At 39.5% G+C, this 27,398-nt stretch overlaps 9 non-coding genes across 9 annotated transcripts; all 9 read right to left on the bottom strand.

Annotated features, from left to right (window-relative positions):
* Nucleotides 1-3,197: 3,197 nt before the first annotated feature.
* TRNAL-AAG (transfer RNA leucine (anticodon AAG)) lies at nucleotides 3,198-3,279 on the bottom strand. Its single transcript has one exon. It is a non-coding gene; the product is annotated as a tRNA-Leu (tRNA).
* A 505-nt stretch (nucleotides 3,280-3,784) lies between these two features.
* On the bottom strand, nucleotides 3,785-3,866 carry TRNAS-GCU (transfer RNA serine (anticodon GCU)). The gene has a single exon. It is a non-coding gene; the product is annotated as a tRNA-Ser (tRNA).
* Nucleotides 3,867-8,521: 4,655 nt separating this feature from the next.
* Nucleotides 8,522-8,603, bottom strand: TRNAL-AAG (transfer RNA leucine (anticodon AAG)). Its single transcript has one exon. It is a non-coding gene; the product is annotated as a tRNA-Leu (tRNA).
* A 505-nt stretch (nucleotides 8,604-9,108) lies between these two features.
* On the bottom strand, nucleotides 9,109-9,190 carry TRNAS-GCU (transfer RNA serine (anticodon GCU)). Its single transcript has one exon. It is a non-coding gene; the product is annotated as a tRNA-Ser (tRNA).
* A 4,654-nt stretch (nucleotides 9,191-13,844) lies between these two features.
* Nucleotides 13,845-13,926, bottom strand: TRNAL-AAG (transfer RNA leucine (anticodon AAG)). The gene has a single exon. It is a non-coding gene; the product is annotated as a tRNA-Leu (tRNA).
* A 505-nt stretch (nucleotides 13,927-14,431) lies between these two features.
* On the bottom strand, nucleotides 14,432-14,513 carry TRNAS-GCU (transfer RNA serine (anticodon GCU)). The gene has a single exon. It is a non-coding gene; the product is annotated as a tRNA-Ser (tRNA).
* A 5,242-nt stretch (nucleotides 14,514-19,755) lies between these two features.
* TRNAS-GCU (transfer RNA serine (anticodon GCU)) lies at nucleotides 19,756-19,837 on the bottom strand. The gene has a single exon. It is a non-coding gene; the product is annotated as a tRNA-Ser (tRNA).
* A 4,573-nt stretch (nucleotides 19,838-24,410) lies between these two features.
* Nucleotides 24,411-24,492, bottom strand: TRNAL-AAG (transfer RNA leucine (anticodon AAG)). Its single transcript has one exon. It is a non-coding gene; the product is annotated as a tRNA-Leu (tRNA).
* A 505-nt stretch (nucleotides 24,493-24,997) lies between these two features.
* On the bottom strand, nucleotides 24,998-25,079 carry TRNAR-UCU (transfer RNA arginine (anticodon UCU)). The gene has a single exon. It is a non-coding gene; the product is annotated as a tRNA-Arg (tRNA).
* Nucleotides 25,080-27,398: the final 2,319 nt, after the last annotated feature.

The following is a 27,398-nucleotide window of genomic DNA, read 5'->3' as shown; positions in this document are numbered from 1 at the left end:
ATGGCATAGTTAAGGAACAAGAACTTCCCTCATATAGAGGAGAAGTAAGTATCAGGTAAGGAATAAGTAAAGGGTGGTTTCGAGTAACAGGGCGAACAAACGGCAAAGTCTCAAACGAAATGGCCTAAATGGCTCAGTAGAATGGCAAATAATGGCTTGGAGTGGAATGTCCAATAAATGCGTGATTTCTCCTCGGGTCATGTGGTTAAATCAAAACTGTCTAATTTACTCCTAATTCCTCAATGGATAATAATTGGTGCATCGCCATCTCTGTCCAATAATCTTCACCAGAGTTTTACACAAACCACAGTTCTCATGTCGTTGATTGGCCCCTGTTATTGACGTTTTCATCGGTTGGAATGTCAGGTAAGAAAAGTTACATTTTACGCTACAGTCAGTAGTTCCATTGTTTTCTCCTACTCCAGGCAGCCTTGCACCTGTTACAAATTACACTGTTGCATTCAGCAAGAATGTCTCCTTGAGCAAGTAGGGTCCCATGAGAAAGAATTTACTACAGCTACACACATCTCTAGCTTCTGGGAAAGTACAGTTTCATGTCCTTCAGGAAAATAGCACATTGCACGTTAGAAAAAGACAGTTTAATATGAGACCAGGCAGCTAGGCACAGACCTTCGCTAAACTAAGGCCTACTGCTTAATGAACAAACTCCTAATACATAACTCCAATTTTGATATGTTAATACAAATTAAAAACATTAGTACATAATTAATTCAGCATTAATAACTTTCATTAGTCTTTGTATACATTGGTAGCCACTCCCCGTGGGCACATTTCAAACGTGTGCATTATTTCTACGTTAACACATTTTTTATGCAGCTTCATTACACAATATATTGTAAGCTTTTCATGTTAATATTAATTTTAAAAGACACACTCCAGCAATCCCTCCTCTGATGACTCTTGTCATCACACAAATCTTCCCTACTAATTTTACATACTAAAATTCCCTCATATCAATCTCTTCCCTTCTTGGTTTCCCCTTTGATCTTGCCCTGAATAATTTTTCCCTTTGTTTTTCTTCCCTCCTCCTATTATTTTTCGCCATCTTCAATTTTATTCTTTTACTAATTTTACATGCCACCCATGATCCAAATAAGCAATCTATAACAATCAATATCCCCTGTATTATTTTAGATAATATCCCATGCCAAATGTTACTAATCCAATTTCCCACTGAAGCAAATCCTTTCCCAACCTTTTTCCAAACACCTGGTTCTTTCAAATCCTTCAAGTCCGTACTATCCCTAGTCAAGTTAGTAAGCATACTTCTAATCTCATTACTATTATCTGGTATGTAAGCGCAACAATTACACCCATTGAGCAATCTACAAACTCTGCCATTTTTCACTAAAAGAATGTCTAAAGCAAGCCTGTTTTGAAGAGTCATAGCCCACTCCGCAGCAAGTTCAGTATCCATCAGGAGTATAGCCCCTGAAAAGTTTGTCAGCATGTTATCCTCAATAGTAGACAACTTTTGAATCTTTATGGAGTTCATAATAACTCCCACTGAAGAAATTATCGTCCCAAATATGTCTCCTACTACACCAGCAGCAGTCTCTTTCTTATGTCTAGTACGATGTAATTCAGACAATTTTGGTAACCTTTTCAAATCGTCAAGTTGATATATCTTTGGGAAAACTATCCCCAAATAACATGTCCAATACTATCCCTTTGGAAGACGGTAATAAGTATTAAGTCCACATATATAATAAATCCCGGGGATTGCTGGATCCTGTCCATTTAACATGAACGTCCATTTACCCTGAAACAAAAACAAACGCTTACATTCACTCATTCCCACAAACACATTGTCATAGTATGATTTGGTCTTGGATATGCAAAGCTTTCCTACATGTAGTGCGTCTAAAGCTAACTTCCCTTGTTCTCTAATTGCACTATAACCGTCACTACTAGCAAAGGCCCGTTGCTGTAATCCTTTCTCTAGTTTACCCTTCAATGCCCTTCTTCTCTCTTCCGTGTGATCTAAAAAGCTTTTCTCTACAGGTGTAAGCAAACATGTCAAATTATTGTGGTGTGCATAAGATGTACTAATTGTTAATGTCGCCTGAAAGAATCCTTTAACTAACTTTATGCTATAGTACTTAGCTACCCCACTCACATCCTCTATGATAGGCACATTAGAAAACACAAGATCATGATTTGAGTAAAAATATTGAATCTCTTCCTGGTTATAGAATCTTGTTAGTAACAGACTACAACGTATCCCATATGTTAATGACAGTCTATGATAGGTAACCCCCTCTTGTACCGAAACAGGAATCTGTGTACACACAAAACAATCTTTTGCAACCATTGTGTCAACATACTCACTCAGCAAGCGATAGAAAACATCAGTGGATAGTTCCCCTTTCGAGTTAGTTCCCTCATGCAAGTATCTTGTATCCAGCTCAAACCTCTCCCAGGCTGTTAGTGCAGTGGTAGTCTCAGGAATTGTAGCATTGTTAGTCCCACTTTTATTCATTAGTGTCATACTCACAACCACAACCCTAATGAATATTTATTACATGAACCTTTTTTGCAAAAGTATTTGGTTCAAGTAAACTTAAAGTGTTGGGATTCAAGCCCACGGCTCCAGAGAGACTGGAGCCTAAATCTAGCCAGTTTAGCCTGCTCAGCCACGCTACCTCACATGTACAAGCTCACAAATATAGTAACTTGGCCAAACACTGTGGACACCCGCTGTGGTGACCTGGCTATGCTGGGTAACGCAGCATTCACCGACAGTTGAGCGAGTTACAGGTGAAAAGCAAAGTATAATAACTGTCTGCATATAATATATGTCTTTCCTTATTTATTCTTCTTCCCCATTGTATGTTTGCTCTCTGCTTTAGAAACGCGAGCTGTCATCACTGCAAGGAAATGTATCACACAGCGTTCTACTGTTTACACTCACTGAACTTTCAGCATCACAGTGACCCCTCTCGTCGCCTCTATAGTTAGACTTCAAGACAGCTGGTTTGTTTACCGATACAATTCTTGTCACCTTAGGTTGTGGTTTTTTAAAATAAGAAGGCTCGGTCCCACTGTCTGGCTACCCTTATATATATACGTCACCACTTTACATAGTCTCACCTCTCGCTATGTGGATCGTAGGTGCAGAAGGCAGAGAGTGAGACACTGATGCAGACATAATTCTTTTGTGAGTTGAAAAATACTTGCAGCAGTGGGATTCGAACCCACACCTCCAAAGAGACTGGAACCTTAATCCAGCGCCTTAGACCGCTCGGCCACACTACCCTGTGCAAACCTGTTTCTGTAAGCTTTCTGAAGTGAGATGTTCTGTTGTATAGGGGAGTTGGAGAATAAGGGCGTATAGCCTGTGAAGTGATCCTAGGAAAGTCAACGCCAACAGCAGCAGGCATGTGATACATTCAGTAGGTCAGGATTGGCCCCGGGCCATGGGAGGTGTCAGGGAGTGCCAGTCCTGAGAGTCCGTAGGAAGACAACCCTTACATTGGCGTCCCGCACGCGCTGCTTCTCTTTCTTTAAGGATAAGGAATCAAACTATCTACGTCCCTCAACTTACCAACCCTCCGCCTCAGGAAAGATTTTGTGATTCATGAGCAGAACCCGGCTGGCGCTGTTTACAGTAATGCCTAAGCACAGTACTCAACTGAGCGGTGTTTCCAAACTGAGCCGTTGTACTGCCGGAAATACCATGGGATATGTCATTTAACTTTCACATAAAATAGGGTTAACCCAGCCCTACCACATACTAAAAACTAAAGACGGAACAATAAACCGACAAGGATGGGATTCGAACCCACGCGTGCAGAGCACAATGGATTAGCAGTCCATCGCCTTAACCACTCGGCCACCTCGTCTTCAAAACAACATGTTTCAGGAGTACAAAATATGGTAGCCAAAATGTGTTCTATTAGGTGATAGTTGTCTAAACATAATAAAGAGCATATATTTACAGATTGTTATGGTAACTTGTTGTCTTCAGCTTTGCTCTATACGACCTTGTTGTCCATCCCTACTTCAGCTTGAATTTATATGTTAAATGTAATGTAATCATGAAAATGACACTTTCCAAACGTGTTCTATCCATATGTGATGTACTATCACACTACCCTCAAATGAGCTAAGATTGCTTTAATTCAGTTGTACATGGATTTAAAGTGCAATATCATACAAATATTGTACTGGTATGGCGCTTTCGAGTCTCTAGGTGTCAGTTATTGGTGGTGTGCTTGCATGTCAACATTAGGCAGCAAATAGTACACAATTAAGGAAAACTGCCTTCCCATTTAATGTGCATTGTTCTGCAAAACGTTTTAAGTAGGAGAAAGTAAAACTTAGGTTATAAAACCACCTAAACTGGGAGTATTGCCGCTACAGCTATGACACTTCAGTTTAAAAACGTACGTGCATCAACAAGAAATATTTTTGCGCTAAATAAATTGCTGTCCTACTACTCACGTAATGCATAAAACTGAGGCAGTCGTAATTACAATACATTGAAGTAATATTTTGGTAGTTTTTGTTGACGATGACTCCGCAGCAAGCGATCAGATTACTTTTTATTAGTGAAGGCGCGTCAGAGCCTTGATAAGTAAACTTACAAGGAGACACGCCTAGGTCGATGAACCTTTTAGACCAGGTTCGGGGACTTCCCAGTACGAGATGTCTTTTGGCATCACAAATCAATAGATCAATATCTCAACAACAATCGCAATAACTAATCAGCATGCTAATCAATAACCTTTAATGAGAGTCAAGAAAGTGAACACACCATGATCTTTCAGTCATGAATAACCACACCAATTTAGTTAAGTGTTAGGATATTTATTTCCCTACTGGTTACAATCTAAAGTCATTTCTGTTAATCTCATCAGCAATTCATCTCATTAGTAACTCTTCAGATTTGCAATTAGAAACGCAATTAATCAATGCATAGAGAATATTCACTCAGTATTAACACATAATTATTAAGAAGCAACTTAGCAAAGTCTCAGTAGTGCATGGTTCAACAAAGCAAGAACTCAGTCATTTGTCTATTTGCGTCAGATTTTAGTGAACACCTTAAATAACCTCGTATTAGCATCAGCATGTTGGACTTCATGCAAAACAATTTAGCAAACACAAATTTGGAAAACATCTAACTATGGCCTCTATGAAAGAGCAGTTGGTACCTAGAAAGAAAAGGCAAAGAGACAATTACAATTTTCATAAGATAGTTACCCATCCAACGGATCAGCAAACAGCGTCAGTCTTCGTCCTCGGGACATCAGTCGTTTGCATCATCAGCAAAGAAAGGATAGGGCAAAGTATCAGTATGGCATAGCTAAGGAACAAGAACTTCCCTCATATAGAGGAGAAGTAAGTATCAGGTAAGGAATAAGTAAAGGGTGGTTTAGAGTAACAGGGCGAACAAACGGCAAAGTCTCAAACGAAATGGCCTAAATGGCTCAGTAGAATGGCAAAGAATGGCTTGGAGTGGAATGTCCAATAAATGCCTGATTTCTCCTCGGGTCATGTGGTTAAATCAAAACTGTCTAATTTACTCCTAATTCCTCAATGGATAATCATTGGTGCATCGCCATCTCTGTCCAATAATCTTCACCAGAGTTTTACACAAACCACAGTTCTCATGTCGTTGATTGGCCCATGTTATTGACGTTTTCATCGGTTGGAATGTCAGGTAAGAAAAGTTACATTTTACGCTACAGTCAGTAGTTCCATTGTTTTCTCCTACTCCAGGCAGCCTTGTACCTGTTACATATTACACTGTTGCATTCAGCAAGAATGTCTCCTTGAGCAAGTAGGGTCCCATGAGAAAGAATTTACTACAGCTACACACATCTCTAGCTTCTGGGAAAGTACAGTTTCATGTCCTTCAGGAAAATAGCACATTGCACATTAGAAAAAGACAGTTTAATATGAGACCAGGCAGCTAGGCACAGACCTTCGCTAAACTAAGGCCTAATGCTTAATGAACAAACTCCTAATACATAACTCCAATTTTGATATGTTAATACAAATTAAAAACATTAGTACATAATTAATTCAGCATTATTAACTTTCATTAGTCTTCGTATACATTGGTAGCCACTCCCCGTGGGCACATTTTTAAACGTGTGCATTATTTCTACGTTAACACATTTTTTATGCAGCTTCATTACACAATATATTGTAAGCTTTTCATGTTAATATTAATTTTAAAAGACACACTCCAGCAATCCCTCCTCTGATGACTCTTGTCATCACACAAATCTTCCCTACTAATTTTACATACTAAAATTCCCTCATATCAATCTCTTCCCTTCTTGGTTTCCTCTTTGATCTTGCCCTGAATAATTTTTCCCTTTGTTTTTCTTCCCTCCTCCTATTATTTTTCGCCATCTTAAATTTTATTATTTTACTAATTTGACATGCCACCCATGATCCAAATTAGCAATCTATAACAATCAATATCCCCTGTATTATTTTAGACAATATCCCATGCCAAATGTTACTAATCCAGTTTCCCACTGAAGCAAATCCTTTCCCAACCTTTTTCCAAACACCTGGTTCTTTCAAATCCTTCAAGTCCGTACTATCCCTAGTCAAGTTAGTAAGCATACTTCTAATCTCATTACTATTATCTGGTATGTAAGCGCAACAATTACACCCATTGAGCAATCTACAAACTCTGCCATTTTTCACTAAAAGAACGTCTAAAGCAAGCCTGTTTTGAAGAGTCATAGCCCCCTCCGCAGCAAGTTCAGTATCCATCAGGAGTATAGCCCCTGAAAAGTTTGTCAGCATGTTATCCTCAATAGTAGACAACTTTTGAATCTTTATGGAGTTCATAATAACTCCCACTGAAGAAATTATCGTCCCAAATATGTCTTCTACTACACCAGCAGCAGTCTCTTTCTTATGTCTAGTACGATGTAATTCAGACAATTTTGGTAACCTTTTCAAATCGTCAAGTTGATATATCTTTGGGAAAACTATCCCCAAATAACATGTCCCATACTATCCCTTTGGAAGACGGTAATAAGCATTAAGTCCACATATATAATAAATCCCGGGGATTGCTGGATCCTGTCCATTTAACATGAACGTCCATTTACTCTGAAACAAAAACACACGCTTACATTCACTCATTCCCACAAACACATTGTCATAGTATGATTTGGTCTTGGATATGCAAAGCTTTCCTACATGTAGTGCGTCTAAAGCTAACTTCCCTTGTTCTCTAATTGCACTATAACCGTCACTACTAGCAAAGGCCCGTTGCTGTAATCCTTTCTCTAGTTTATCCTTCAATGCCCTTCTTCTCTCTTCCGTGTGATCTAAAAAGCTTTTCTCTACAGGTGTAAGCAAACATGTCAAATTATTGTGGTGTGCATAAGATGTACTAATTGTTAATGTCGCCTGAAAGAATCCTTTAACTAACTTTATGCTATAGTACTTAGCTACCCCACTCACATCCTCTATGATAGGCACATTAGAAAACACAAGATCATGATTTGAGTAAAAATATTGAATCTCTTCCTGGTTATAGAATCTTGTTAGTAACAGACTACAACGTATCCCATATGTTAATGACAGTCTATGATAGGTAACCCCCTCTTGTACCGAAACAGGAATCTGTGTACACACAAAACAATCTTTTGCATCCATTGTGTCAACATACTCACTCAGCAAGCGATAGAAAACATCAGTGGATAGTTCCCCTTTCGAGTTAGTTCCCTCATGCAAGTTTCTTGTATCCAGCTCAAACCTCTCCCAGGCTGTTAGTCCAGTGGTAGTCTCAGGAATTGTAGCATTGTTAGTCCCACTTTTATCCATTAGTGTCATACTCACAACCACGACCCTAATGAATATTTATTACATGAACCTTTTTTGCAAAAGTATTTGGTTCAAGTAAACTTAAAGTGTTGGGATTCAAGCCCACGGCTCCAGAGTGACTGGAGCCTAAATGTAGCCAGTTTAGCCTGCTCAGCCACGCTACCTCACATCGACAAGCTCACAACTATAGTAACTTGGCCAAACACTGTGGACACCCGCTGTGGTGACCTGGCTATGCAGGGTAACGCAGCATTCACCGACAGTTGAGCGAGTTACAGGTGAAAAGCAAAGTATAATAACTGTCTGCACATAATATATGTCTTTCCTTATTTATTCTTCTTCCCCATTGTATGTTTGCTCTCTGCTTTAGAAACGCGAGCTGTCATCACTGCAAGGAAACGTATCACACAGCGTTGTATTGTTTACACTCACTGAACTTTCAGCATCACAGTGACCCCTCTCATCGCCTCTATAGTTAGACTTCAAGACAGCTGGTTTGTTTACCGATACAATTCTTGTCACCTTAGGTTGTTTTTTTTTAAAATAAGAAGGCTCGGTCCCACTGTCTGGCTACCCTTATATATATACGTCACCACTTTACATAGTCTCACCTCTCGCTATGTGGATCGTAGGTGCAGAAGGCAGAGAGTGAGACACTGATGCAGACAAAATACGTTTGTGAGTTGAAAAATACTGGCAGCAGTGGGAATCGAACCCACGCCTCCAAAGAGACTGGAGCCTTAATCCAGCACCTTAGACCGCTCAGCCACACTACCCTGTGCAAACCTGTTTCTGTAAGCTTTCTGAAGTGAGATGTTCTGTTGTATAGGGGAGTTGGAGAATAAGGGTGTATAGCCTGTGAAGTGATCCTAGGAAAGTCAACGCCAACAGCAGCAGGCATGTGATACATTCAGTAGGTCAGGATTGGCCCCGGGCCATGGGAGGTGTCAGGGAGCGCCAGTCCTGAGAGTCCATAGGAAGACAACCCTTACATTGGCGTCCCGCACGCGCTGCTTCTCTTTCTTTAAGGATAAGGAATCAAACTATCTACGTCCCTCAACTTACCAACCCTCCGCCTCAGGAAAGATTTTGTGATTCATGAGCAGAACCCGGCTGGCGCTGTTTACAGTAATGCCTAAGCACAGTACTCAACTGAGCGGTGTTTCCAAACTGAGCCGTTGTACTGCCGGAAATACCATGGGATATGTCATTTAACTTTCACATAAAATAGGGTTAACCCAGCCCTACCACATACTAAAAACTAAAGATGGAACAATAAACCGACGAGGATGGGATTCGAACCCACGCGTGCAGAGCACAATGGATTAGCAGTCCATCGCCTTAACCACTCGGCTAACTCATCTTCGAAACAACATGTTTCAGGAGTACAAAATATGGTAGCCAAAATGTGTTCTATTAGGTGATAGTTGTCTAAACATAATAAAGAGCATATATTTACAGATTGTTATGGTAACTTGTTGTCTTCAGCTTTGCTCTATACGACCTTGTTGTCCATCCCTACTTCAGCTTGAATTTATATGTTAAATGTAATGTAATCATGAAAATTACACTTTCCAAACGTGTTCTATCCATATGTGATGTACTATCACACTAGCCTCAAATGAGCTAAAATTGCTTTAATTCAGTTGTACGTGGATTTAAAGTGCAATATCATACAAATATTGTACTGGTATGGCGCTTTCGAGTCTCTAGGTGTCAGTTATTGGTGGTGTGCTTACATGTCAACATTAGGCAGCAAATAGTACACAATTAAGGAAAACTGCCTTCCCATTTAATGTGCATTGTTCTGCAAAAAGTTTTAAGTAGGAGAAAGTAAAACTTAGTTTATAAAACCACCTGAACTGGGAGTATTGCCGCTACAGCTATGACACTTCAGTTTAAAAACGTACGTGCATCAACAAGAAATATTTTTGCGCTAAATAAATTGCTGTCCGACTACTCACGTAATGCATAAAACTGAGGCAGTCGTAATTACAATACATTGAAGTAATATTTTGGTAGTTTTTGTTGACGATGACTCCGCAGCAAGTGATCAGATTACTTTTTATTAGTGAAGGCGCGTCAGAGCCTTGATAAGTAAACTTACAAGGAGACATCCTAGGTCGATGAACCTTTTAGACTTGGTTCGGGGACGTCCCAGTACGAGATGTCTTTTGGCATCACAAATCAATAGCTCAATATCTCAACAACAATCGCAATAACTAATCAGCATGCTAATCAATAACCTTTAATGAGAGTCAATAAAGTGAACACACCATGATCTTTCAGTCATGAATAACCACACCAATTTAGTTAAGTGTTAGGATATTTATTTCCCTACTGGTTACAATCTAAAGTCATTTCTGTTAATCTCATCAGCAATTCATCTCATTAGTAACTCTTCAGATTTGCAATTAGAAACGCAATTAATCAATGCATAGAGAATATTCACTCAGTATTAACACATAATTATTAAGAAGCAACTTAGCAAAGTCTCAGTAGTGCATGGTTCAACAAAGCAAGAACTCAGTAATTTGTCTATTTGCGTCAGATTTTAGTGAACACCTTAAATAACCTCGTATTAGCATCAGCATGTTGGGCTTCATGCAAAACACTTTAGCAAACACAAATTTGGAAAACATCTAACTATGGCCTCTATCAAAGAGCAGTTGGTACCTAGAAAGAAAAGGCAAAGAGACAATTACAATTTTCATAAGATAGTTACCCATCCAACGGATCAGCAAACAGCGTCAGTCTTCGTCCTCGGGACATCAGTCGTTTGCATCATCAGCAAAGAAAGGACAGGGCAAAGTATCAGTATGGCATAGCTAAGGAACAAGAACTTCCCTCATATAGAGGAGAAGTAAGTATCAGGTAAGGAATAAGTAAAGGGTGGTTTAGAGTAACAGGGCGAACAAACGGCAAAGTCTCAAACGAAATGGCCTAAATGGCTCAGTAGAATGGCAAAGAATGGCTTGGAGTGGAATGTCCAATAAATGCCTGATTTCTCCTCGGGTCATGTGGTTAAATCAAAACTGTCTAATTTACTCCTAATTCCTCAATGGATAATCATTGGTGCATCGCCATCTCTGTCCAATAATCTTCACCAGAGTTTTACACAAACCACAGTTCTCATGTCGTTGATTGGCCCATGTTATTGACGTTTTCATCGGTTGGAATGTCAGGTAAGAAAAGTTACATTTTACGCTACAGTCAGTAGTTCCATTGTTTTCTCCTACTCCAGGCAGCCTTGCACCTGTTACAAATTACACTGTTGCATTCAGCAAGAATGTCTCCTTGAGCAAGTAGGGTCCCATGAGAAAGAATTTACTACAGCTACACACATCTCTAGCTTCTGGGAAAGTACAGTTTCATGTCCTTCAGGAAAATAGCACATTGCACGTTAGAAAAAGACAGTTTAATATGAGACCAGGCAGCTAGGCACAGACCTTCGCTAAACTAAGGCCTACTGCTTAATGAACAAACTCCTAATACATAACTCCAATTTTGATATGTTAATACAAATTAAAAAAATTAGTACATAATTAATTCAGCATTAATAACTTTCATTAGTCTTCGTATACATTGGTAGCCACTCCCCGTGGGCACATTTTTAAACGTGTGCATTATTTCTACATTAACACATTTTTTATGCAGCTTCATTACACTATATATTGTAAGCTTTTCATGTTAAGATTAATTTTAAAAGACACACTCCAGCAATCCCTCCTCTGATGACTCTTGCTATCACACAAATCTTCCCTTCTAATTTTACATACTAAAATTCCCTCATATCAATCTCTTCCCTTCTTGGTTTCCTCTTTGATCTTGCCCTGAATAATTTTTCCCTTTGTTTTTCTTCCCTCCTCCTATTATTTTTCGCTATCTTAAATTTTATTATTTTACTAATTTGACATGCCACCCATGATCCAAATAAGCAATCTATAACAATCAATATCCCCTGTATTATTTTAGTCAATATCCCATGCCAAATGTTACTAATCCAGTTTCCCACTGAAGCAAATCCTTTCCCAACCTTTTTCCAAACACCTGGTTCTTTCAAATCCTTCAAGTCCGTACTATCCCTAGTCAAGTTAGTAAGCATACTTCTAATCTCATTACTGTTATCTGGTATGTAAGCGCAACAATTATACCCATTGAGCAATCTACAAACTCTGCCATTTTTCACTAAAAGAATGTCTAAAGCAAGCATGTTTTGAAGAGTCATAGCCCCCTCCGCAGCAAGTTCAGTATCCATCAGGAGTATAGCCCCTGAAAAGTTTGTCAGCATGTTATCCTCAATAGTAGACAACTTTTGAATCTTTATGGAGTTCATAAAAACTCCCACTGAAGAAATTATCGTCCCAAATATGTCTCCTACTACACCAGCAGCAGTCTCTTTCTTATGTCTAGTACGATGTAATTCAGACAATTTTGGTAACCTTTTCAAATCGTCAAGTTGATATATCTTTGGGAAAACTATCCCCAAATAACATGTCCCATACTATCCCTTTGGAAGACGGTAATAAGCATTAAGTCCACATATATAATAAATCCCGGGGATTGCTGGATCCTGTCCATTTAACATGAACGTCCATTTACTCTGAAACAAAAACACACGCTTACATTCACTCATTCCCACAAACACATTGTCATAGTATGATTTGGTCTTGGATATGCAAAGCTTTCCTACATGTAGTGCGTCTAAAGCTAACTTCCCTTGTTCTCTAATTGCACTATAACCGTCACTACTAGCAAAGGCCCGTTGCTGTAATCCTTTCTCTAGTTTATCCTTCAATGCCCTTCTTCTCTCTTCCGTGTGATCTAAAAAGCTTTTCTCTACAGGTGTAAGCAAACATGTCAAATTATTGTGGTGTGCATAAGATGTACTAATTGTTAATGTCGCCTGAAAGAATCCTTTAACTAACTTTATGCTATAGTACTTAGCTACCCCACTCACATCCTCTATGATAGGCACATTAGAAAACACAAGATCATGATTTGAGTAAAAATATTGAATCTCTTCCTGGTTATAGAATCTTGTTAGTAACAGACTACAACGTATCCCATATGTTAATGACAGTCTATGATAGGTAACCCCCTCTTGTACCGAAACAGGAATCTGTGTACACACAAAACAATCTTTTGCATCCATTGTGTCAACATACTCACTCAGCAAGCGATAGAAAACATCAGTGGATAGTTCCCCTTTCGAGTTAGTTCCCTCATGCAAGTATCTTGTATCCAGCTCAAACCTCTCCCAGGCTGTTAGTGCAGTGGTAGTCTCAGGAATTGTAGCATTGTTAGTCCCACTTTTATCCATTAGTGTCATACTCACAACCACGACCGTAATGAATATTTATTACATGAACCTTTTTTGCAAAAGTATTTGGTTCAAGTAAACTTAAAGTGTTGGGATTCAAGCACATGGCTCCAGAGAGACTGGAGCCTAAATCTAGCCAGTTTAGCCTGCTCAGCCATGCTGCCTCACATCTACAAGCTCACAACTATAGTAACTTGGTCAAACACTGTGGACACCCGCTGTGGTGACCTGGCTATGCAGGGTAACGCAGCATTCACCGACAGTTGAGCGAGTTACAGGTGAAAAGCAAAGTATAATAACTGTCTGCATATAATATATGTCTTTCCTTATTTATTCTTCTTCCCCATTGTATGTTTGCTCTCTGCTTTAGAAACGCGAGCTGTCATCACTTCAAGGAAACGTATCACACAGCGTTCTACTGTTTTCACTCACTGAACTTTAAGCATCACAGTGACCCCTCTCGTCGCCTCTATAGTTAGACTTCAAGACAGCTGGTTTGTTTACCGATACAATTCTTGTCACCTTAGGTTGTGGTTTTTTAAAATAAGAAGGCTCGGTCCCACTGTCTGGCTACCCTTATATATATACGTCACCACTTTACATAGTCTCACCTCTCGCTATGTGGATCGTAGGTGCAGAAGGCAGAGAGTGAGACACTGATGCAGACAAAATACGTTTGTGAGTTGAAAAATACTGGCAGCGGTGGGATTCGAACCCACGCCTCTAAAGAGACTGGAGCCTTAATCCAGCGCCTTAGACCGCTCAGCCACACTACCCTGTGCAAACCTGTTTCTGTAAGCTTTCTGAAGTGAGATGTTCTGTTGTACAGGGGAGTTGGAGAATAAGGGTGTATAGCCTGTGAAGTGATCCTAGGAAAGTCAACGCCAACAGCAGCAGGCACGTGATACATTCAGTAGGTCAGGATTGGCCCCGGGCCATGGGAGGTGTCAGGGAGCGCCAGTCCTGAGAGTCCGTAGGAAGACAACCCTTACATTGGCGTCCCGCACGCGCTGCTTCTCTTTCTTTAAGGATAAGGAATCAAACTATCTATGTCCCTCAACTTACCAACCCTCCGCCTCAGGAAAGATTTTGTGATTCATGAGCAGAACCCGGCTGGCGCTGTTTACAGTAATGCCTAAGCACAGTACTCAACGGAGCGGTGTTTCCAAACTGAGCCGTTGTACTGCCGGAAATACCATGGGATATGTCATTTAACTTTCACATAAAATAGGGTTAACCCAGCCCTACCACATACTAAAAACTAAAGACGGAACAATAAACCGACGAGGATGGGATTCGAACCCACGCGTGCAGAGCACAATGGATTAGCAGTCCATCGCCTTAACCACTCGGCCACCTCGTCTTCAAAAACACCATGTTTCAGGAGTACAAAATATGGTAGCCAAAATGTGTTCTATTAGGTGATAGTTGTCTAAACATAATAAAGAGCATATATTTACAGATTGTTATGGTAACTTGTTGTCTTCAGCTTTGCTCTATACGACCTTGTTGTCCATCCCTACTTCAGCTTGAATTTATATGTTAAATGTAATGTAATCATGAAAACTACACTTTCCAAACGTGTTCTATCCATATGTGATGTACTATCACACTACCCTCAAATGAGCTAAGATTGCTTTAATTCAGTTGTACGTGGATTTAAAGTGCAATATCATGCAAATATTGTACTGGTATGGCGCTTTCGAGTCTCTAGGTGTCAGTTATTGGTGGTGTGCTTACATGTCAACATTAGGCAGCAAATAGTACACAATTAAGGAAAACTGCCTTCCCATTTAATGTGCATTGTTCTGCAAAAAGTTTTAAGTAGGAGAAAGTAAAACTTAGTTTATAAAACCACCTAAACTGGGAGTATTGCCGCTACAGCTATGACACTTCAGTTTAAAAACGTACGTGCATCAACAAGAAATATTTTTGCGCTAAATAAATTGCTGTCCGACTACTCACGTAATGCATAAAACTGAGGCAGTCGTAATTACAATACATTGAAGTTATATTTTGGTAGTTTTTGTTGACGATGACTCCGCAGCAAGCGATCAGATTACTTTTTATTAGTGAAGGCGCGTCAGAGCCTTGATAAGTAAACTTACAAGGAGACACGCCTAGGTCGATGAACCTTTTAGACCAGGTTCGGGGACTTCCCAGTACGAGATGTCTTTTGGCATCACTAATCAATAGATCAATATCTCAACAACAATCGCAATAACTAATCAGCATGCTAATCAATAACCTTTAATGAGAGTCAATAAAGTGAACACACCATGATCTTTCAGTCATGAATAACCACACCAATTTAGTTAAGTGTTAGGATATTTATTTCCCTACTGGTTACAATCTAAAGTCATTTCTGTTAATCTCATCAGCAATTCATCTCATTAGTAACTCTTCAGATTTGCAATTAGAAACGCAATTAATCAATGCATAGAAAATATTCACTCAGTATTAACACATAATTATTAAGAAGCAACTTAGCAAAGTCTCAGTAGTGCATGGTTCAACAAAGCAAGAACTCAGTCATTTGTCTATTTACGTCAGATTTTAGTGAACACCTTAAATAACCTCGTATTAGCATCAGCATGTTGGGCTTCATGCATAACAATTTAGCAAACTCAAATTTGGAAAACATCTAACTATGGCCTCTATCAAAGAGCAGTTGGTACCTAGAAAGAAAAGGCAAACAGACAATTACAATTTTCATCAGATAGTTACCCATCCAACGGATCAGCAAACAGCGTCAGTCTTCGTCTTCGGGACATCAGTCGTTTGCATCATCAGCAAAGAAAGGACAGGGCAAAGTATCAGTATGGCATAGCCAAGGAACAAGAACTTCCCTCATATAGAGGAGAAGTAAGTATCAGGTAAGGAATAAGTAAAGGGTGGTTTAGAGTAACAGGGCGAACAAACGGCAAAGTCTCAAATGAAATGGCCTAAATGGCTCAGTAGAATGGCAAAGAATGGCTTGGAGTGGAATGTCCAATAAATGCCTGATTTCTCCTCGGGTCATGTGGTTAAATCAAAACTGTCTAATTTACTCCTAATTCCTCAATGGATAATCATTGGTGCATCGCCATCTCTGTCCAATAATCTTCACCAGAGTTTTACACAAACCACAGTTCTCATGTCGTTGATTGGCCCATGTTATTGACGTTTTCATTGGTTGGAATGTCAGGTAAGAAAAGTTACATTTTACGCTACAGTCAGTAGTTCCATTGTTTTCTCCTACTCCAGGCAGCCTTGCACCTGTTACAGATTACACTGTTGCATTCAGCAAGAAAGTCTCCTTGAGCAAGTAGGGTCCCATGAGAAAGAATTTACTACAGCTACACACATCTCTAGCTTCTGGGAAAGTACAGTTTCATGTCCTTCAGGAAAATAGCACATTGCACGTTAGAAAAAGACAGTTTAATATGAGACCAGGCAGCTAGGCACAGACCTTCGCTAAACTAAGGCCTACTGCTTAATGAACAAACTCCTAATACATAACTCCAATTTTGATATTTTAATACAAATTAAAAACATTAGTACATAATTAATTCAGCATTAATAACTTTCATTAGTCTTCGTATACATTGGTAGCCACTCCCCGTGGGCACATTTCAAACGTGTGCATTATTTCTACGTTAACACATTTTTAATGCAGCTTCATTACACAATATATTGTAAGCTTTTCATGTTAATATTAATTTTAAAAGACACACTCCAGCAATCCCTCCTCTGATGACTCTTGTCATCACACAAATCTTCCCTACTAATTTTACATACTAAAATTCCCTCATATCAATCTCTTCCCTTCTTGGTTTCCCCTTTGATCTTGCCCTGAATAATTTTTCCCTTTGTTTTTCTTCCCTCCTCCTATTATTTTTCGCCATCTTCAATTTTATTGTTTTACTAATTTTACATGCCACCCATGATCCAAATAAGCAATCTATAAAAATCAATATCCCCTGTATTATTTTAGACAATATCCCATGCCAAATGTTACTAATCCAATTTCCCACTGAAGCAAATCCTTTCCCAACCTTTTTCCAAACACCTGGTTCTTTCAAATCCTTCAAGTCCGTACTATCCCTAGTCAAGTTAGTAAGCATACTTCTAATCTCATTACTATTATCTGGTATGTGAGCGTAACAATTACACCCATTGAGCAATCTACAAACTCTGCCATTTTTCACTGAAAGAATGTCTAAAGCAAGCCTGTTTTGAAGAGTCATAGCCCCCTCCGCAGCAAGTTCAGTATCCATCAGGAGTATAGCCCCTGAAAAGTTTGTCAGCATGTTATCCTCAATAGTAGACAGCTTTTGAATCTTTATGGAGTTCATAATAACTCCCACTGAAGAAATTGTCGTCCCAAATATGTCTCCTTCTACACCAGCAGCAATCTCTTTCTTGTGTCTAGTACGATGTAATTCAGACAATTTTGGTAACCTTTTCAAATCGTCAAGTTGATATATCTTTGGGAAAACTATCCCCAAATAACATGTCCCATACTATCCCTTTGGAAGACGGTAATAAGCATTAAGTCCACATATATAATAAATCCCAGGGATTGCTGGATCCTGTCCATTTAACATGAACGTCCATTTACTCTGAAACAAAAACACACGCTTACATTCACTCATTCCCACAAACACATTGTCATAGTATGATTTGGTCTTGGATATGCAAAGCTTTCCTACATGTAGTGCGTCTAAATCTAACTTCCCTTGTTCTCTAATTGCACTATAACCGTCACTACTAGCAAAGGCCCGTCGCTGTAATCCTTTCTCTAGTTTACCCTTCAATGCCCTTCTTCTCTCTTCCGTGTGATCTAAAAAGCTTTTCTCTACAGGTGTAAGCAAACATGTCAAATTATTGTGGTGTGCATAAGATGTACTAATTGTTAATGTCGCCTGAAAGAATCCTTTAACTAACTTTATGCTATAGTACTTAGCTACCCCACTCACATCCTCTATGATAGGCACATTAGAAAACACAAGATCATGATTTGAGTAAAAATATTGAATCTCTTCCTGGTTATAGAATCTTGTTAGTAACAGACTACAACGTATCCCATATGTTAATGACAGTCTATGATAGGTAACCCCCTATTGTACCGAAACAGGAATCTGTGTACACACAAAACAATCTTTTGCATCCATTGTGTCAACATACTCACTCAGCAAGCGATAGAAAACATCAGTGGATAGTTCCCCTTTCGAGTTTGTTCCCTCATGCAAGTATTTTGTATCCAGCTCAAACCTCTCCCAGGCTATTAGTGCAGTGGTAGTCTCAGGAATTGTAGCATTGTTAGTCCCACTTTTATCCATTAGTGTCATACTCACAACCATGACCCTAATGAATATTTATTACATGAACCTTTTTTGCAAAAGTATTTGGTTCAAGTAAACTTAAAGTGATGGGATTCAAGCCCAAGGCTCCAGAGAGACTGGAGCCTAAATCTAGCCAGTTTAGCCTGCTCAGCCACGCTACCTCACATCTACAAGCGCACAACTATAGTAACTTGGCCAAACACTGTGGACACCCGCAGTGGTGACCTGGCTATGCAGGGTAACGCAGCATTCACCGACAGTTGAGCGAGTTACAGGTGAAAAGCAAAGTATATTAACTGTCTGCATATAATATATGTCTTTCCTTATTTATTCTTCTTCCCCATTGTATGTTTGCTCTCTGCTTTAGAAACGCGAGCTGTCATCACTGCAAGGAAACGTATCACACAGCGTTCTACTGTTTACTCTCACTGAACTTTCAGCATCACAGTGACCCCTCTCGTCGCCTCTATAGTTAGACTTCAAGACAGCTGGTTTGTTTACCGATACAATTCTTGTCACCTTAGGTTGTTGTTTTTTAAAATAAGAAGGCTCGGTCCCACTGTCTGGCTACCCTTATATATATACGTCACCACTTTACATAGTCTCACCTCTCGCTATGTGGAGCGTAGGTGCAGAAGGCAGAGAGTGAGACACTGATGCAGACTAAATACGTTTGTGAGTTGAAAAATACTGGCAGCGGTGGGATTAGAACACACGCCTCCAAAGAGACTGGAGCCTTAATCCAGCGCATTAGACCGCTCAGCCACACTACCCTGTGCAAACTTGTTTCTGTAAGCTTTCTGAAGTGAGATGTTCTGTTGTATAGGGGAGTTGGAGAATAAGGGTGTATAGCCTGTGAAGTGATCCTAGGAAAGTCAACGCCAACAGCAGCAGGCACGTGATACATTCAGTAGGTCAGGATTGGTCCCGGGCCATGGGAGGTGTCAGGGACCGCCAGTCCTGAGAGTCCGTAGGAAGACAACCCTTACATTGGCGTCCCGCACGGGCTGCTTCTCTTTCTTTAAGGATAAGGAATCAAGCTATCTACATCCCTCAACTTACCAACCCTCCGCCTCAGGAAAGATTTTGTGATTCATGAGCAGAACCCGGCTGGCGCTGTTTACAGTAATGCCTAAGCACAGTACTCAACTGAGCGGTGTTTCCAAACTGAGCCGTTGTACTGCCGGAAATACCATGGGATATGTCATTTAACTTTCACATAAAATAGGGTTAATCCAGCCCTACCACATACTAAAAACTAAGGACGGAACAATAAACCGACAAGGATGGGATTCGAACCCACGCGTGCAGAGCACAATGGATTAGCAGTCCATCACCATAACCACTCGGCCACCTCGTCTTCAAAACACCATCTTTCAGGAGTACAAAATATGGTAGCCAAAATGTGTTCTAATAGGTGATAGTTTTCTAAACATAATAAAGAGCATATATTTACAGATTGTTATGGTAACTTGTTGTCTTCAGCTTTGCTCTATACGACCTTGTTGTCCATCCCTACTTCAGCTTGAATTTATATGTTAAATGTAATGTAATCATGAAAATTACACTTTCCAAACGTGTTCTATCCATATGTGATGTACTATCACACTACCCTCAAATGAGCTAAGATTGCTTTAATTCAGTTGTACGTGGATTTAAAGTGCAATATCATACAAATATTGTACTGGTATGGCGCTTTCAAGTCTCTAGGTGTCAGTTATTGGTGGTGTGCTTACATGTCAACATTAGGCAGCAAATAGTACACAATTAAGGAAAACTGCCTTCCCATTTAATGTGCATTGTTCTGCAAAAAGTTTTAAGTAGGAGAAAGTAAAACTTAGTTTATAAAACCACCTAAACTGGGAGTATTGCCGCTACAGCTATGACACTTCAGTTTAAAAACGTACGTACATCAACAAGAAATATTTTTGCGCTAAATAAATTGCTGTCCGACTACTCACGTAATGCATAAAACTGAGGCAGTCGTAATTACAATACATTGAAGTAATATTTTGGTAGTTTTTATTGACGATGACTCGCAGCAAGCGATCAGCATTACTTTTTATTAGTGAAGGCGCGTCAGAGCCTTGATAAGTAAACTTACAAGGAGACACGCCTAGGTCGATGAACCTTTTAGACCAGGTTCGGGGACTTCCCAGTACGAGATGTCTTTTGGCATCACAAATCAATAGATCAATATCTCAACAACAATCGCAATAACTAATCAGCATGCTAATCAATAACCTTTAATGAGAGTCAATAAAGTGAACACACCATGATCTTTCAGTCATGAATAACCACACCAATTTAGTTAAGTGTTAGGATATTTATTTCCCTACTGGTTACATCTAAAGTCATTTCTGTTAATCTCATCAGCAATTCATCTCATTAGTAACTCTTCAGATTTGCAATTAGAAACGCAATGGTTCAACAAAGCAAGAACTCAGTCATTTGTCTATTTGCGTCAGATTTTAGTGAACACCTTAAATAACCTCGTATTAGCATCAGCATGTTGGGCTTCATGCAAAACAATTTAGCAAAAACAAATTTGGAAAACATCTAACTATGGCCTCTATCAAAGAGCAGTTGGTACCTAGAAAGAAAAGGCAAAGAGACAATTACAATTTTCATAAGATAGTTACCCATCCAACGGATCAGCAAACAGCGTCAGTCTTCGTCCTCGGGACATCAGTCGTTTGCATCATCAGCAAAGAAAGGACAGGGCAAAGTATCAGTATGGCATAGCTAAGGAACAAGAACTTCCCTCATATAGAGGAGAAGTAAGTATCAGGTAAGGAATAAGTAAAGGGTGGTTTAGAGTAACAGGGCGAACAAACGGCAAAGTCTCAAACTAAATGGCCTAAATGGCTCAGTAGAATGGCAAAGAATGGCTTGGAGTGGAATGTCCAATAAATGCCTGATTTCTCCTCGGGTCATGTGGTTAAATCAAAGCTGTCTAATTTACTCCTAATTCCTCAATGGATAATCATTGGTGCATCGCCATCTCTGTCCAATAATCATCACCAGAGTTTTACACAAACCACAGTTCTCATGTCGTTGATTGGCCCATGTTATTGACGTTTTCATCGGTTGGAATGACAGGTAAGAAAAGTTACATTTTACGCTACAGTCAGTAGTTCCATTGTTTTCTCCTACTCCAGGCAGCCTTGCACCTGTTACAAATTACACTGTTGCATTCAGCAAGAATGTCTCCTTGAGCAAGTAGGGTCCCATGAGAAAGAATTTACTACAGCTACACACATCTCTAGCTTCTGGGAAAGTACAGTTTCATGTGCTTCAGGAAAATAGCACATTGCACGTTAGAAAAAGACAGTTTAATATGAGACCAGGCAGCTAGGCACAGACCTTCGCTAAACTAAGGCCTACTGCTTAATGAACAAACTCCTAATAAATAACTCCAAATTTGATATGTTAATACAAATTAAAAACATTAGTACATAATTAATTCAGCATTAATAACTTTCATTAGTCTTCGTATACATTGGTAGCCAATCCCCGTGGGCACATTTCAAACGTGTGCATTATTTCTACGTTAACACATTTTTTATGCAGCTTCATTACACAATATATTGTAAGCTTTTCATGTTAATATTCATTTTAAAAGACACACTCCAGCAATCCCTCCTCTGATGACTCTTGTCATCACACAAATCTTCCCTACTAATTTTACATACTAAAATTCCCTCATATCAATCTCTTCCCTTCTTGGTTTCCCCTTTGATCTTGCCCTGAATAATTTTTCCCTTTGTTTTTCTTCCCTCCTCCTATTATTTTTCGCCATCTTCAATTTTATTCTTTTACTAATTTTACATGCCACCCATGATCCAAATAAGCAATCTATAACAATCATTATCCCCTGTATTATTTTAGACAATATCCCATGCCAAATGTTACTAATCCAATTTCCCACTGAAGCAAATCCTTTCCCAACCTTTTTCCAAACACCTGGTTCTTTCAAATCCTTCAAGTCCGTACTATCCCTAGTCAAGTTAGTAAGCATACTTCTAATCTCTTTACTATTATCTGGTATGTAAGCGCAACAATTACACCCATTGAGCAATCTACAAACTCTGCCATTTTTCACTAAAAGAATGTCTAAAGCAAGCCTGTTTTGAAGAGTCATAGCCCCCTCCGCAGCAAGTTCAGTATGCATCAGGAGTATAGCCCCTGAAAAGTTTGTCAGCATGTTATCCTCAATAGTAGACAACTTTTGAATCTTTATGGAGTTCATAATAACTCCCACTGAAGAAATTATCGTCCCAAATATGTCTCCTACTACACCAGCAGCAGTCTCTTTCTTATGTCTAGTACGATGTAATTCAGACAATTTTGGTAACCTTTTCAAATCGTCAAGTTGATATATCTTTGGGAAAACTATCCCCAAATAACATGTCCCATACTATCCCTTTGGAAGATGGTAATAAGCATTAAGTCCACATATGTAATAAATCCCGGGGATTGCTGGATCCTGTCCATTTAACATGAACGTCCATTTACTCTGAAACAAAAACACACGCTTACATTCACTCATTCCCACAAACACATTGTAATAGTATGATTTGGTCTTGGATATGCAAAGCTTTCCTACATGTAGTGCGTCTAAAGCTAACTTCCCTTGTTCTCTAATTGCACTATAACCGTCACTACTAGCAAAGGCCCGTTGCTGTAATCCTTTCTCTAGTTTACCCTTCAATGCCCTTCTTCTCTCTTCCCTGTAATCTAAAAAGCTTTTCTCTACAGGTGTAAGCAAACATGTCAAATTATTGTGGAGTGCATAAGATGTACTAATTGTTAATGTCGCCTGAAAGAATCCTTTAACTAACTTTATGCTATAGTACTTAGCTACCCCACTCACATCCTCTATGATAGGCACATTAGAAAACACAAGATCATGATTTGAGTAAAAATACTGAATCTCTTCCTGGTTATAGAATCTTGTTAGTAACAGACTACAACGTATCCCATATGTTAATGACAGTCTATGATAGGTAACCGCCTCTTGTACCGAAACAGGAATCTCTGTACACACAAAACAATCTTTTGCATCCATTGTGTCAACATACTCAATTAGCAAGCAATAGAACACATCAGTGGATAGTTCCCCTTTCGAGTTAGTTCCCTCATGCAAGTATCTTGTATCCAGCTCAAACCTCTCCCAGGCTGTTAGTGCAGTGGTAGTCTCAGGAATTGTAGCATTGTTAGTCCCACTTTTATCCATTAGTGTCATACTCACAACCACGACCCTAATGAATATTTATTACATGAACCTTTTTTGCAAAAGTATTTGGTTCAAGTAAACTTAAAGTGTTGGGATTCAAGCCCACGGCTCCTGAGAGACTGGAGCCTAAATCTAGCCAGTTTAGCTTGCTCAGCCACGCTACCTCACATCTACAATCTCACAACTATAGTAACTTGGCCAAACACTGTGGACACCTGCTGTGGTGACCTGGCTATGCAGGGTAACGCAGCATTCACCGACAGTTGAGCGAGTTACAGGTGAATAGCAAAGTATAATAACTGTCTGCATATAATATATGTCTTTCCTTATTTATTCTTCTTCCCCATTGTATGTTTGCTCTCTGCTTTAGAAACGCGAGCTGTCATCACTGCAAGGAAACGTATCACACAGCGTTCTACTGTTTACACTCACTGAACTTTCAGCATCACAGTGACCCCTCTCGTCGCCTCTATAGTTAGACTTCAAGACAGCTGGTTTGTTTACCGATACAATTCTTGTCACCTTAGGTTGTGGTTTTTTAAAATAAGAAGGCTCGGTCCCGCTGTCTGGCTACCCTTATATATATACGTCACCACTTTACATAGTCTCACCTCTCGCTATGTGGATTGTAGGTGCAGAAGGCAGAGAGTGAGACACTGATGCAGACAAAATACGTTTGTGAGTTGAAAAATACTGGCAGCGGTGGGATTCGAACCCACGCCTCCAAAGAGACTGGAGCCTTAATCCAGCGCCTTAGACCGCTCAGCCACACTACTCTGTGCAAACCTGTTTCTGTAAGCTTTCTGAAGTGAGATGTTCTGTTGTATAGGGGAGTTGGAGAATAAGGGTGAATAACCTGTGAAGTGATCCTAGGAAAGTCAACGCCAACAGCAGCAGGCACGTGATACATTCAGTAGGTCAGGATTGGTTCCGGGCCATGGGAGGTGTCAGGGAGCGCCAGTCCTGAGAGTCCGTAGGAAGACAACCCTTACATTGGCGTCCCGCACGCGCTGCTTCTCTTTCTTTAAGGATAAGGAATCAAACTATCTATATCCCTCAACTTACTAACCCTCCGCCTCAGGAAAGATTTTGTGACTCATGAGCAGAACCCGGCTGGCGCTGTTTACAGTAATGTCTAAGCACAGTACTCAACTGAGCGGTGTTTCCAAACTGAGCCGTTGTACTGCCGGAAATACCATGGGATATGTCATTTAACTTTCACATAAAATAGGGTTAACCCAGCCCTACCACATACTAAAAACTAAAGACGGAACAATAAACCAACGAGGATGGGATTCGAACCCACGCGTGCAGAGCTCAATGGATTAGAAGTCCATCGCCTTAACCACTCTGCAACCTCGTCTTCAAAACACCATGTTTCAGGAGTACAAAATATGGTAGCCAAAATGTGTTCTATTTGGTGATAGTTGTCTAAACATAATAAAGAGCATATATTTACAGATTGTTATGGTAACTTGTTGTCTTCAGCTTTGCTCTATACGACCTTGTTGTCCATCCCTACTTCAGCTTGAATTTATATGTTAAATGTAATGTAATCATGAAAATTACACTTTCCAAACGTGTTCTATCCATATGTGATGTACTATCACACTACCCTCAAATGAGCTAAGATTGCTTTAATTCAGTTGTACGTGGATTTAAAGTGCAATATCATACAAATATTGTACTGGTATGGCGCTTTCGAGTCTCCAGGTGTCAGTTATTGGTGGTGTGCTTACATGTCAACATTAGGCTGCAAACAGTACACAATTAAGGAAAACTGCCTTCCCATTTAATGTGCATTGTTCTGCAAAAAGTTTTAAGTAGGAGAAAGTAAAACTTAGTTTATAAAACCACCTAAACTGGGAGTATTGCCGCTACAGCTATGACACTTCAGTTTAAAAACATACGTGCATCAACAAGAAATATTTTTGCGCTAAATAAATTGCTGTCCGAATACTCACGTAATGCATAAAACTGAGGCAGTCGTAATTACAATACATTGAAGTAATATTTTGGTAGTTTTTGTTGACGATGACTCCGCAGCAAGCGATCAGATTACTTTTTATTAGTGAAGGCGCGTCAGAGCCTTGATAAGTAAACTTACAAGGAGACACGCCTAGGTCGATGAACCTTTTAGACCAGGTTCGGGGACTTCCCAGTACGAGATGTCTTTTGGCATCACAAATCAATAGATCAATATCTCAACAACAATCGCAATAAATAATCAGCATTCTAATCAATAACCTTTAATGAGAGTTAATAAAGTGAACACACCATGATCTTTCAGTCAAGAATAACCACCCCAATTTAGTTAAGTGTTAGGATATTTATTTCCCTACTGGTTACAATCTAAAGTCATATCTGTTAATCTCATCAGCAATTCATCTCATTAGTAACTCTTCAGATTTGCAATTAGAAACGCAATTAATCAATGCATAGAGAATATTCACTCAGTATTAACACATAATTATTAAGAAGCAACTTAGCAAAGTCTCAGTAGTGCATGGTTCAACAAAGCAAGAACTCAGTCATTTGTCTATTTGCGTCAGATTTTAGTGAACACCTTAAATAACCTCGTATTAGCATCAGCATGTTGGGCTTCATGCAAAACAATTTAGCAAACACAAATTTGGAAAACATCTAACTATGGCCTCTATCAAAGAGCAGTTGGTACCTAGAAAGAAAAGGCAAACAGACAATCACAATTTTCATCAGATAGTTACCCATCCAACGGATCAGCAAACAGCGTCAGTCTTCGTCCTCGGGACATCAGTCGTTTGCATCATCAGCAAAGAAAGGACAGGGCAAAGTATCAGTATGGCATAGCTAAGGAACAAGAACTTACCTCATATAGAGGAGAAGTAAGTACCAGGTAAGGAATAAGTAAAGGGTGGTTTAGAGTAACAGGGCGAACAAACGGCAAAGTCTCAAACGAAATGGCCTAAATGGCTCAGTAGAATGGCAAAGAATGGCTTGGAGTGGAATGTCCAATAAATGCCTGATTTCTCCTCGGGTCATGTGGTTAAATCAAAACTGTCTAATTTACTCCTAATTCCTCAATGGATAATCATTGGTGCATCGCCATCTCTGTCCAATAATCTTCACCAGAGTTTTACACAAACCACAGTTCTCATGTCGTTGATTGGCCCCTGTTATTGACGTTTTCATCGGTTGGAATGTCAGGTAAGAAAAGTTACATTTTACGCTACAGTCAGTAGTTCCATTGTTTTCTCCTACTCCAGGCAGCCTTGCACCTGTTACAAATTACACTGTTGCATTCAGCAAGAATGTCTCCTTGAGCAAGTAGGGTCCCATGAGAAAGAATTTAATACAGCTACACACATCTCTAGCTTCTGGGAAAGTACAGTTTCATGTCCTTCAGGAAAATAGCACATTGCACGTTAGAAAATGACAGTTTAATATGAGACCAGGCAGCTAGGCACAGACCTTCGCTAAACTAAGGCCTACTCCTTAATGAACAAACTCCTAATACATAACTCCAATTTTGATATGTTAATACAAATTAAAAACATTAGTACATAATTAATTCAGCATTAATAACTTTCATTAGTCTTCGTATACATTGGTAGCCACTCCCCGTGGGCACATTTCAAACGTGTGCATTATTTCTACGTTAACACATTTTTTATGCAGCTTCATTACACAATATATTGTAAGC

The sequence above is a fragment of the Pleurodeles waltl genome, chromosome 12, assembly GCF_031143425.1.
Source record: "Pleurodeles waltl isolate 20211129_DDA chromosome 12, aPleWal1.hap1.20221129, whole genome shotgun sequence".
NCBI lineage: Eukaryota > Metazoa > Chordata > Amphibia > Caudata > Salamandridae > Pleurodeles > Pleurodeles waltl.
Note: the sequence above shows the minus strand (reverse complement) of the source record. Positions and strands in the feature narration are given on the sequence as shown.